The sequence below is a fragment of the Balaenoptera musculus genome, chromosome 18 (genome assembly GCF_009873245.2).
Source record: "Balaenoptera musculus isolate JJ_BM4_2016_0621 chromosome 18, mBalMus1.pri.v3, whole genome shotgun sequence".
Classification (NCBI taxonomy): domain Eukaryota; kingdom Metazoa; phylum Chordata; class Mammalia; order Artiodactyla; family Balaenopteridae; genus Balaenoptera; species Balaenoptera musculus.
The window spans coordinates 18,502,131-18,514,207 of record NC_045802.1 but is presented as its reverse complement, the minus strand read 5'-3'; the positions used below and the strand labels follow the sequence as shown (position 1 = coordinate 18,514,207).

Here is a 12,077-nt window from a genome sequence, read left to right as displayed (position 1 = left end):
TTCTAAGTCATAGCCCTGATAAACTACTGTGGTTTTGTTCAACAATTAACATTTTGCAACACTTATTTTACCCAACAATAGACATAAAATACTTTAAAAATAGCAATACAACAATTATACTACTGAATATACCCCGCTAAGAAGGTACAGTTATCCCTTGGTATCCATGGGGGATTGGTTCCAGCTCCATCCCCCCATGGATACCAAAATCCACGGATGCTTAAGTTCCTTATATAATATGGCATAGGGTTTGCATATATCCTATGCACATTGCACATATACTTTAAATCATTTCTAGATTACTTATAATACCTAATACAATGTACATGATATGTAAATAGTTGCCAGTATGGGGTAAATTCAAGTTCTGCTTTTTGGAACTTTCTGGAATTTTTTTCCCTGAATATTCTCGATCCGCGGTTGGTTGACTCTGCAGATGGAGAATCTGAAGATACAGAGGGCCAATGTACAGTCCAAAATCTATATTCTAAAGTCACTAAAATTGTTCCTTTTCTTGTGTGGCTATGTCACCAAACTTCTATACAGTTATGTAAATTTATTTCCTTTGTAGATTTTTCTTCTCTTTCTACCTTTCTACTTAATTTAATTTTTGAATATGTAAACATACATGATTCTAAGATTGAAACCATGTAAACAAGTTATAATTAGAGAAATCTCTCTATCATTGGCACCTTTCCCATTCCTTCCTTCTACATATTTAATAGATTACTCTATATACTCTTCTCTGCCATTGTTTTTTCCACTTTGTAATATATTCTGCAGATCACCTGATATTGGTACATGGAGACTTTCTACATTCTCTTTATGCCTTCTGGTGAAAAGGGTGACTTGGAAGGGACACCATCAACCTGGAGATTATTCCATTGCTGCATGTACTTTAATCAGTTCCCTATTAATGGGCATTTTGGTTATTTCCAATCTTTCACTAATACAAGTAATTCTGTTGTGACTAAATTGATACAAATGCCAGTTTATATTTTATGCCAGTGTGTCCTTAGAACAGATTCCTAAGTTAGATGTCTGGGTCAAAAGACACACGCATATGTGATTCTGCCAGATACTACTAAATTCCCTCCTGGGCTTTGTGCTTTTGTATCCCCACCAGAAATGCATCAAAGTGCCTGTTTCCCCACAGTCCATAGAACATTTTATATAACTACAGATTTTGGTGAGAAAGGCTTTAGTGTAGTTGTGGTTTTTAGAATAGCTTTCATTTGTATTTCTCTTTGTATGACTGAAGTTGAACATCTTTTATATGTTTTGTCATCTGCATTTTTTTCCATGAAATCTATTTTCATATCTTTGGCCTGTTTTTCTACCAGGTTGATGGTAATTTGCCTTGATTTTTGGAGGTTATTTTCATTAAAGAAATGAGCTCTTTGTGCTGTAAATTCAAATATTTCTTCCCAGTTTGTCACTTGTCGTTTGACTTTGTTCATGGCATTTTTCACCATGTAAATATTTTTTTAATATAGTGGAATTTATCATAGTTTTAATTTTCTTCTGAGATTGAGTCATAGTTATAAAATCCTTGGCTTACAATTTCATAGACTTTAAATTTGTTCCATGCCTATTTTGCTTTGTATGTTGCCATTGAGAAGTTTGTTGCTAACCTCTTCTTTCCGCCTGGAAGCCCAGAGGTACTTTTCATTATCTTCAAAGTCCAATAGTTTTATTAGGACATGACTTAGTGTTGACTACTTGGGATCAATTTTCCCAGTACACAAGGAGCATTTTCAATACGTAGATTTAAATCTTCTGTTACTTCCAGAATGTTTTTGTGGATTTAAGTTTAAATATTACCTCAGCTACTGTTTTTTTCTTCTTAGGAACTCTAATTTTACATATCATCTATATAAATCATTTTCTCTCTGACTTTTTACCTTTCTTCATTTAATTTTCATTCTTTTGGCTGTCTTCATATTTTTTCTCAATGCCCCTTATATTGTTTCCGTTAGGTATCTTGGACTTTAGCTTCATTTTAAAAGATGATTATTTTTTGTCTTCATTTCGTTTCCTGAGTTCAGTAAATTCACCTTCCATTTCGTCCCTTCTTTTTTTGTCTTGGGGTTCTGAATTTGAGACTTTATCTCTGCAAATGCTCGTTTAAGGGTATTTCATTCAGGTAGGAGTATTTAATTCAGGTAGTTTTCTTTAGCTCTTTAGTTGAGTAAGCTTTGGGGGAGACTTTTCATCAGCTGAAATATTTTGATTCTCATTTTATTTTTCTACTTATAGTAACCTTATATGGGTGTTGCCTGCCATTTTCTGTTCATTTTGAAGGGTTTCAATTTTCCTAAACTAATTAACAACGGTACATAGACAGGAGTGAGGGATTTGGAAGAAATACTGGATTTTTTTAGTTCAATAGCACCTTCTGTTGGTTTAATAAAGTACAGACTTTTAAAAACCAGTGACTCCTTTTTGGGTGAAAAAGGGTTCATCTATCTTCTACTCTGTTTCACCAAGATCCTTAATTTCTACTACCTCTTCGTTCTCTTTACCACCAAGCCTCCAGGTAAATGGTGACCCTTCCAAGTCATTCTGTTCCCAGAAGCAATATCTTTCTGAGATGGCCTCTTTGATCCCATACTTTCAAGTCCCTTTTGTCTAAGGAGTCTCAAACCTTAGTATTTCCCTCCTTAGGGTGGGGTTTTCTCTTTTTGGAGTTATTTTACTTGCATTCTACTGACGCCAGTTCCTGCTTCCTTTTTCTCTGTTCTGAAGTCTCAACCTCACTTGTCACCTCAGCATGGGGTCCAGAGCTGAGTCTGCTGCATTTCAGTTTATCTGCCTACATAATCATAATTTGAAATTACATTAGATAGGCAAGGGTGGTGGTGATTTACTTTGCTCTCCTTACAGATCTGTATGGTTTTTTTTTTTTAAATAAATTTATTTATTTATTTATTTTTGGCTGCATTGGGTCTTCGTTGCTGCGTGGGCTTTCTCTAGTTGCAGCAAGTGGGGTCTACTCTTCGTTGCGGTGCGCGGGCTTCTCACTGTGGTGGCTTCTCTTGTTGTGGAGCATGGGCTCTAGGCGTGTGGGCTTCAGTAGTTGTGGCTCACGGGCTCCAGAGCGCAGGCTCAGTAGTTGTGGCACATTGGCTTAGTTGCTCCTCGGCATGTGGAATCTTTCTGGACCAGGGCTCGAACCCGTGTCCCCTGCATTGGCAGGTGGATTCTTAACCACTGCGCCACCGGGGAAGCCCTGTATTGTTTTTTAAAAGGATGTATGGAGAGATTTGGATTTAGACAGTTGCCACCATCCTACAGAAACCTTGACCCAGGTTTAATTTTTTAATTTTTAAATTATTTTCTAGTCTTATTACATGTGGTCAAAATTTTGACTTTTTATATTTTGGAACTGATATATTCTTTGTGGTCTAATACATAATAGATTTTTATAACTGTCCTATGTGCATTTGAGAAGACATATTCTCTATTAATGGATTCAGACTTTGATACAAATCTGTAAGATCTACCTTACTGATTATGTATAATAATGACTAATTTTCTTGGTCCACTTAACCTGACATTTTGAGAGAGGTGTGTTAAAGTCTTCTATTATTAGCAGGTTTCTATTCCTTTTCACATCTAGTAGTTTTTACTTTATGAAAACTATTGATGTGTCATTTGGTAAATAGATATTTTTAAAAATCTTCATTGTAAATATAACCGTTAGCTTCATAAGGGATATTTTATAATATCCTTCATCTTAATGCTTTTTGAACTAAACTCTGCTTGTCTGATACCAAGATGATGAACCTTGCTTTTTAAAAAATTTGCATTTCCTGATATGTTTTCACCCTTCCCTCTATTGTTGTTATTTTAAAATTATTCTTCATTACTTATGAACTCCTTTTATTATTCATACTTTTTACAACTGTATCTTTTGCATACAGCGATCATTAAGTTGATCCCATATACATTTATTAATACACCTGATATATTTAGTGTTGTGATAATGATTCATGTTCTATTCATTTTGTGTGTGTGTGTACAGATAAGTACATATAGAAAATAAATACATATAGAAATAAAATACATATAGAAAATGTGTGCATATCATTACATAGTTCTCTTTGCTCTTTTTAGGGTAGGTATTTCTTTAGTATTTAGGAACGTTTTTGTTATTGGGGTTAACTCTATAGTAATATCTTTATACAATACTCTTCATTCCCCTCCCCTCTTTTTAAGATACTGTTAGTTCCCTGCGATTAGCAGTAACAAAATTAGTAACTTCCTCTTCTCCCCCACCATCTAGTTTTGATCACTGGTATTACTTTTATTAGCGTTTTATCTTACACATCTAAGTATACATACTTATTTATAGTATGTTTATGTCCATCAGTCAGCTTCAAGTGCTATCCTTTTCCTTACAGCTAATTCCTATGAGGCAAACAACCACTTTATTCTACTTTTCACTTACACTCCCCTTCCCCCCTCCCTTTTTCTGTGGGCTATGTTATTTCTACATCATCAGATTATACAACATTTACATACCATTCTACCACAATTATTCCTATCTTACAATCTTAGTGCTACACAAGATATACTCAGTGCTTACAACCTGACCTCATGTCAAAGATTCTCCAGTCATTTCCTGGTTGCCTGAAATTTGTTCTCTAGTATATTCTTCAAGAAAGATTTATAGGAACATTATTCTTTGAGTTGTTTCATGTTCATATATGCTTGTTAATGGCCTGAATTCTTGAACTATAGTTTGGTCAGATATGGAGTATTTATTTCCTTGAATATTTAAAAAATGTTGCTTTGTTATTATCTGGCATGAAATGTTGCTGCTAAAAAAATCTAATCCAGGGCTTCCCTGGTGGCACAGTGGTTAAGAATCTGCCTGCCAATGCAGGGGACACAGGTTCGAGCCCTGGTCCGGGAAGATCCCAAATGCCGCAGAGCAACTAAGCCCGTGAGCCACAACTACTGAAGCCTGCGCGCCTAGAGCCGGCAACAAGAGAAGCCACCACAATGAGAAGCCCGCGCACCGCAACGAAGAGTAGCCCCCGCTCACTGCAACTAGAGAAAGCCCACACGCAGCAACGAAGATCCAACACAGCCAAAAATAATAAATAAATAAAAATAAATAAATTTATATATTAAAAAAATCTAATCCAGTCTAATTTTCTTTCCAGGTTTACTTGGTCTTTTTTCCATGGGTGCAGAATTTTTTTTCTTTATTTTTAAAATCCAACAATTCTACAAGAATACTTCTGTGTTAACTGACTGTTCTGGGTTGAATTCCCCAGATTCACAGTGTGCCTTTCAACGTATATAGATTTAAACTTTCTTTAAAGTTTTCCTGAATTATAGTTCTAATAGTTGTTCTGTTCCACTGCGTTGGTTTACAATTCCTTTTATCATGGTAAAATAAACAACGTAAACAACAACAATAAACAACAAAACAAACAACATAAAATGTACCATTTTAAACATTTTTAAGTATACAATCCAGTGGCATTAAGTATATTCACAATATACTTGTTAATGTTACATAACCGTCACCTCTGCGCTTTGGTTTAACAAAACCAAATACACTCCTAATACACTTATTTTTGCTCTCTTTGTCTGTCTTGTCACTTTCTTTTCTTTAAAAAAAATATTTATTTGGCTGCGCCAGCTCTTAGTCACAGCACATGGGATCTTCATGGGATCTTTGTTGTGCCATGCGGGATCTTTAGTTGAGGCATGCAAGATCTAGCTCCCTGACCAGAGATCGAACCCAGGCCCTCTGCATTGGGAGTGTGGAGTCTTAACCACTGGACCATCAGGGAAGTCCCTGTCTTGTCACTTTCTTTTGGCCCCTTTTCAAAAAGCTTCATCTGTTTGATTTTCTTCAATTTTCTCCTATCTACTCTTTATTTCTCTTATTGTGCTTTCTATGATGTATATTCACTCTTGTTTTCTTTCTAATTTAATCATCATTAAAAATATCCTTTTTTCTAATTCTTTCTGGAGTTCTGCCAGCTCTCATTTCACATCCTTCTACATAGCTTATTCACCTCATTTCTGAGCCCCTTTTATTTCTGATTTGTGTGGTTCTTTCAAAGGTTTCATCTTTCCCTTAATTTCTCTTTGCTTTATTTTGAAATATTTAATTACCATTTTCATCTGCTCTTTGGCCACTTTTTTTCTGGTGTGTTTTCATTATATGATGCAATGCTCCATGGCTCATTTGGTTTTTTTTCTTATGATAACTTAGTATGTAATTATCTCATAGTCCCTTTTCCAATATATTTATATGTTATCCTAGACTAAGAAGTTCGTTCCTGTGTCACATTGTACGGACATATTTCAGTTTTTAAAAATCCATTCCCCAGTTGAGATATCTGGGTTGTTTCCAGTTTTTGGTGATTATAAATACAACTGCTATAAATACTTGCAGAGGGGAGACTACAGGTTTTCATTTCATGAGAAAAGCATACAGCAGTTGTTGGGGAAATGCAAATTAAAATCATAATAAGATGTCACTTCATATCTCATTATAATGGCTAAAATTTAAAAAAAAAACACTGATAATTCCAAATGCTGGCAAGAGAGAGTAGCTAATGGAGCTCTCATATCTTGCTGGAAAATTTCAACCTAGGAGTGGGATTGCTAGGTCATATAATAAAGGTATGTTGGATTTTATAAGAAACTGTCAAAGTCTCCCAAATAGCTATAGTATTTGCATTCCCACCAGCAAGATTTGAGTCCTGTTGCTTTGTATCCTTGCCAGCACTTGTGTTATTTCTTTTCTTTTTCTTTTTGTTTTGTTTTTTTGCCATTCTAAGAGGTTGTATAGTGGAATCTCACTGCATTTCCTCAATTACTATTCTATACTTTTCTCATGTAACAGAAAATAATGATCATTTTTCTATGTCATTAAATAGCCTGTATCACTAAATACCCTTTGCAAATAATCCTTTTAAAAGGTTGAAATATAGCCTATCATGATGGGTGTGCTGTAATTTATAAAACCATTCTTCCACCATTGGGTAATTTTTATTTCCAATTTTTCACAAGTATAAAATTACATTGTGATCAAAAAGTTTTGACTCCATCTCCATTTTCATAGAAGCTTCCTAGAAAGGGTCAAAGAGTATACATATTTATGTCTCTGATGCAGTCCGACAAATTGCTTTAAGTATTTATTTCTTTAATTACAAGTTAAATACTTTTCATGAAAGCCGTTTGTGCTTATACTTTTGTCACCATGAGTCCATGTCCTTTGCTCATTTTCTGTCGGATACTGATGTTTTTTGGTTTTTTTTAAAAAAATTTATTTATTTATTTATTTTTGGCTGTGTTGGGTCTTCGTTTCTGTGCGAGGGCTTTCTCCAGTTGCGGCAAGCGGGGGCCACTCTTCATCGCGGCGCGCGAGCCTCTCACTATCACAGCCTCTCCTGTTGTGGAGCACAGGCTCCAGACGCACGGGCTCAGTAGTTGTGGCTCACGGGCCTAGTTGCTCCGCGGCATGTGGGATCCTCCCAGAGCAGGGCTCGAACCCATGTCTCCTGCATTAGCAGGCAGATTCCCAACCACTGCACCACCAGGGAAGCCCCCGGTACTGATGTTTTTATATGTTGATTTGTAAGAAATGAATACACTCGCCAAAAGTATAGACCACACTTTACATGTAAAGCAATATAGGCCTACCTCTGACCTCCCCACTCAATTCTTTATTCTATTTGAAAAATGAAATATACTTCAAATGAACAAACATTTATCCAATATCAACTACATACAAACATGTGTTCATCAGACTCAGGAAGTAGTCTTGCCTTCCAGGGAGTTATTTTGTTTCTCACAAGCTTGTAAGAAACAAGTAGCATTGTATAAAATGCACAATTTGAGTATAGCGTGATTAGAAGAGATTGTGATTGAATGAAACCTATTTATACTTCAAGAGGAAGTTGAGCTAGGCGTTGATTACTTTCAAAAGAAAGTAATTTGGGACAATGGAAATCATTTTTACACACAGAGAAAAGGAAAGTACCAGTCCCTAAGTCTGCAAGTGATAGGCCATGAGCACAGTATTTGAGGGTCACAAGCAACCCACCTTACTTCTACCAAATGTAACTGAAGGAACCTAACAGAATCATCAAAAGTTCATGAAATCATAACAGAAATGATGAAATTGTTACTTTAAAAAATTTTGTAAAGATATTAAAAATAACTTTCTAAAACCCAAGGTTGAAAATAAAATACTACTGCTACTACCACTTGCAAATATTCTGCCCACTCCCCGCTCCCATACATTTTAGCCTTCAAGTTAAAAGCCTGTGGCATATAATGGCAGGAAGTGAAGCAGTCATCTTGGTCCACAAGATGGAGCTGTATGAGGATGGCAGAGCAACAGGTTAGAAAGAGCTTGGGCCCCTGACTTTTTCTAGCAAAGCTACCTGGTCAGCTCATACTTTTACCTAGGAAAGAAATAAACTTTTTATTTTATTAAAAAAATATTTTTTTAGACAACAATTATTTTTCAGTTGCTCCATCACAGAAGCCAAACCTTAATCTTAACTAATACAAATTTCAAGTTAAGGAGTATGGGCTTTGTCAATAATACAATGGCATATAAAATGTTGTTAAGACAAAGAAAAGAAAGGCCTAAATTAGGGCAGTGGCAGTGAGAGCAGAAAATGAAGAAAGCCATTTTGGAGGCTGAAGCTACAGATCATATAATTGGGCAAAAGGAGAAGTAAGAATTTGAAGTTTTACATCTGAGTCACTCAGAAGATGCTTATCCCATTAATCAAGATAGGAAACATGAAAGAGGAAGAGTAGTATATAAATTGAGTAGATCTAATTGTCCAAAAGGCTGTGAGAAATGTGTGTTAAGTACTTAAGAGAGCAGAACTTGACTTTAGAATTAGGGCTCATTTGCACAAAAATGATGGTTTAAACAGCAGGAACAAATGAGATTTCAAAGGGAGAAGTCACAGTAAAGGCAAAACTTTAGTGTTTCAGTTCCCCTATCCTTTAAAAAAAACAAAATATATAATAATTAAAATTTACTCCTTTAAGTGAAATATGAATGTCCCATGTGTTTACCTCACAATCATTTTCAGTAGTTAATGGACAGTCTCATGATTCAGGCATCCAATCAATTTCATTGATTAGCTGAACACCACAAACTGCAGTAGTCATTTTGATCTTTATATAGGTTTTTTGTTTTGTTTTTCTTTTTTTTTAACTTGAAGTATAGGGACTTCCCTGGTGGTCCAGTGGTAAAGAATCCGTCTTACAATGTAGGGGATGCAGGTTCAATCCCTGGTCAGGGAACTAAGATCCCACAGGCTGTGGGGCAACTAAGCCCACGTGCCGCAAACTACAGAGCCCATGTGCCCTGGAGCCTGCGTGCCACAACTAGAAAGAAGCCTGTGCACCGCAAGGAAAGATCCCGCATACCTCAAAGAAGATTCCGTGTGCAGCAACTAAGACCCAATGCAGCCAAAAATAAATAAAATAAATAAATAATAAATCTTTTTAAAAAATACAAATGAAGTATAGTTGATTTACAATGTGTTAATTTCTACTGTACCACAAAGTGATTTGGTTATACATATATACATTTACTATATTCTTTTCCATTACGGTTTATCTCAGGACATTGACTATAGTTCCCTGTGCTATGCAGTAGGATGATCTTTATATAGTTTTAAGTCATTTTTTATTTTTAGTCACATCATTTAATTTATTCCCATAATGGACCTTATTGGTTGAATACCAGAAAAATAATGGTGAAACACACCAAATTAAGGAGGAATTTAGAAATATTTCTGAAAATCTCAAAATGTTCCCCCAAAGTGACACTTATATGGTCAAAATTATTTACAAAGCCCAGCAAGGTATTTCTGGTACTTCAAAAATCTCTAACATATCAATCTAAGTTAAATGACTTTTACTTAAAGTCACTTAACATTGTTCATGCAAAAGTGATATTTTTAAAAATTTCTACAGATCTTCAGATTATATATTATGAAATCTAGAGAACTGTATTCTTCAAAGAAAAATCTGAAGACACTTACCTAATTTGTTATTTTAAAATTACTTACATACAGAACATATTTACGCAATATAGTAAATGTAAACGTAGTATTTTGACTTTAAGTTGTGTTAAAAAGAAAATAGATTGGGATTGACATATATACACTAAATGTATAAAATGGATAACTAATAAGAACCTGCTGTATAAAAAAATAAATAAAATAAAACTCAAAACAAAAAGAAAATAGAAAAGCAATAAATTTTCTCCAACAGAAGAGATCGAAGGCACTAATAAGTTTGGTATCATTTACTGAGATTGTACGCTTTCAAGAAAAAATGGCAACTACAGCATTATTACTTGAGGGTTCATTTTCACTGTCTAAATTTCCCTATAGTAGGATCTCATAAACAGACCTCACAAAAGATTTATGAACCTGTCCTCATTATTACTCACATGTATAAAGTGGAAGCAACAAATAAATTTAGTTCAAACAAATTGAAGGTCAAGTTTTCCAGAAAGCAGATTTAAAAATTATGTTTCAGCTAGGCTAAAAAAATGTATATATCCATACCTCCCAATTACTGTATGTTTTAAATGTATTCAATCAACAATTACACTTTTGAATATATGCCAGGAACTATGATATGTGAATGCTATCCAAAAGTTTTTGCAAACATTTACTGAGCAGCTACTTTGTGTTATCGGTGTTTGTTAGCCACCAATTGCTTACTTTTATTTTTTTGGCTGCACTGCACAGCTTGCGGGATCTTAGTTCCCCAAACAGGGACTGAACCCGTGCCCCCTGCAGTGGAAGCACAGAGTCCTAACCACCGGACCGCCAGGGAATTCCCACCAACTTTACTTTGATAGCCTATACAGTCCTCCCTGGAAATCCGCCCAGGATTGGTTCCAAAACTCTCCGCAGACACCAACATTTCTTACGTACGTAGTACCTTAGCCATCAACTCAACACTAAATTACTGATACTGGAACTCTTGCAACTTAAGTTTTTAAGACTCATGAATAAAAAGTAAAATTGTAAAAGAAAATTAATTTTCAATTATTATTTTACTGCTGTTCTCTTTGGTATTCCTGCCATGGTACTTTTGAGTTGGGTTACCAGTTAACCTTGGATAAATGAAAACTAAACTCAAGGCAATAAGTGTCTTTGCTTTCTTCTCATGAGTGTCAAAACTGCTGAAGTTAATCACAAAATATTAACCTTTTAGCTAGGTTTTCAGATCCGATAAAATTTCCCCTCAAATGAATGACCATGCGTGCTTTCTACTTCGATTTTTTTAAATAATAAGGAGGAAAAGGAGGTAATTCCTGTCTCCCTCCTCCCATCCCCAAAGAGCTCAGAAGTTAAGATGCTTTTTCTTACAAAAACCTCTCCCTACCCATGACGAAGCAACCAAGGATGCCAAGGCAAACCCGGAGATTCCTAAATCTTCAGCAGATTGTAACAAGGAAAACCAAAATTTGACAAAATTCTTCCTTCATTTCTACTGTTTCTGCAAAGATCAACCACTTTCTTGCTTTTAAAAAAAGACCACTGCAGGAATGCTGGCTGTACGCTAATGAATAAAATTGCCCTAACGCAGAACCTGACGCTCACTTCTACCAAAGGAGGGCCTTAGTCAGAGGTTAACTACCGAGTAGGGCAAACACTTTAGCAGTCACTCCCTCGCAAACGACAGAAAATGAAGACGTCTCTTTCGAATCTGAGGACAGTCGTGAGGTATCTCCCCGTCCCCTTCCATTACCAGCCTTGTTCCTTTCTGAATCAGGCAGCCCATCAGCCAACCTCCTTTGTCAGTAAAGAGGGTTGATGGTCAGAATCTTTTCGAGACAAAGATTATTGGAATAGTTCCCTGGAACCCAAGGGATCACTGTTAAGGCATCAGAGTCCTCGCCAAGCCCCGACAATAACAAACCAACCAAAGCCTGCGATCCCCATCACCGCCACCATTTATCGCTCTTCCTAGCCAGGGCTGAGACTCAGACCAGGAAAACCTTTCCCTTTCAGGGAAGTAAGAAGGCGCCAGGTCTGTTTCCTCAGGCC

General features: G+C 35.9%; 1 protein-coding gene across 3 annotated transcripts in view; it reads right to left on the bottom strand.

The window, feature by feature from the left end:
• The window catches only part of CAB39L (calcium binding protein 39 like), a 95,007-nt gene that overhangs the window by 82,714 nt on the left and 216 nt on the right, over positions 1-12,077 (bottom strand). The gene's annotated exons all lie outside the window — the stretch shown is intronic.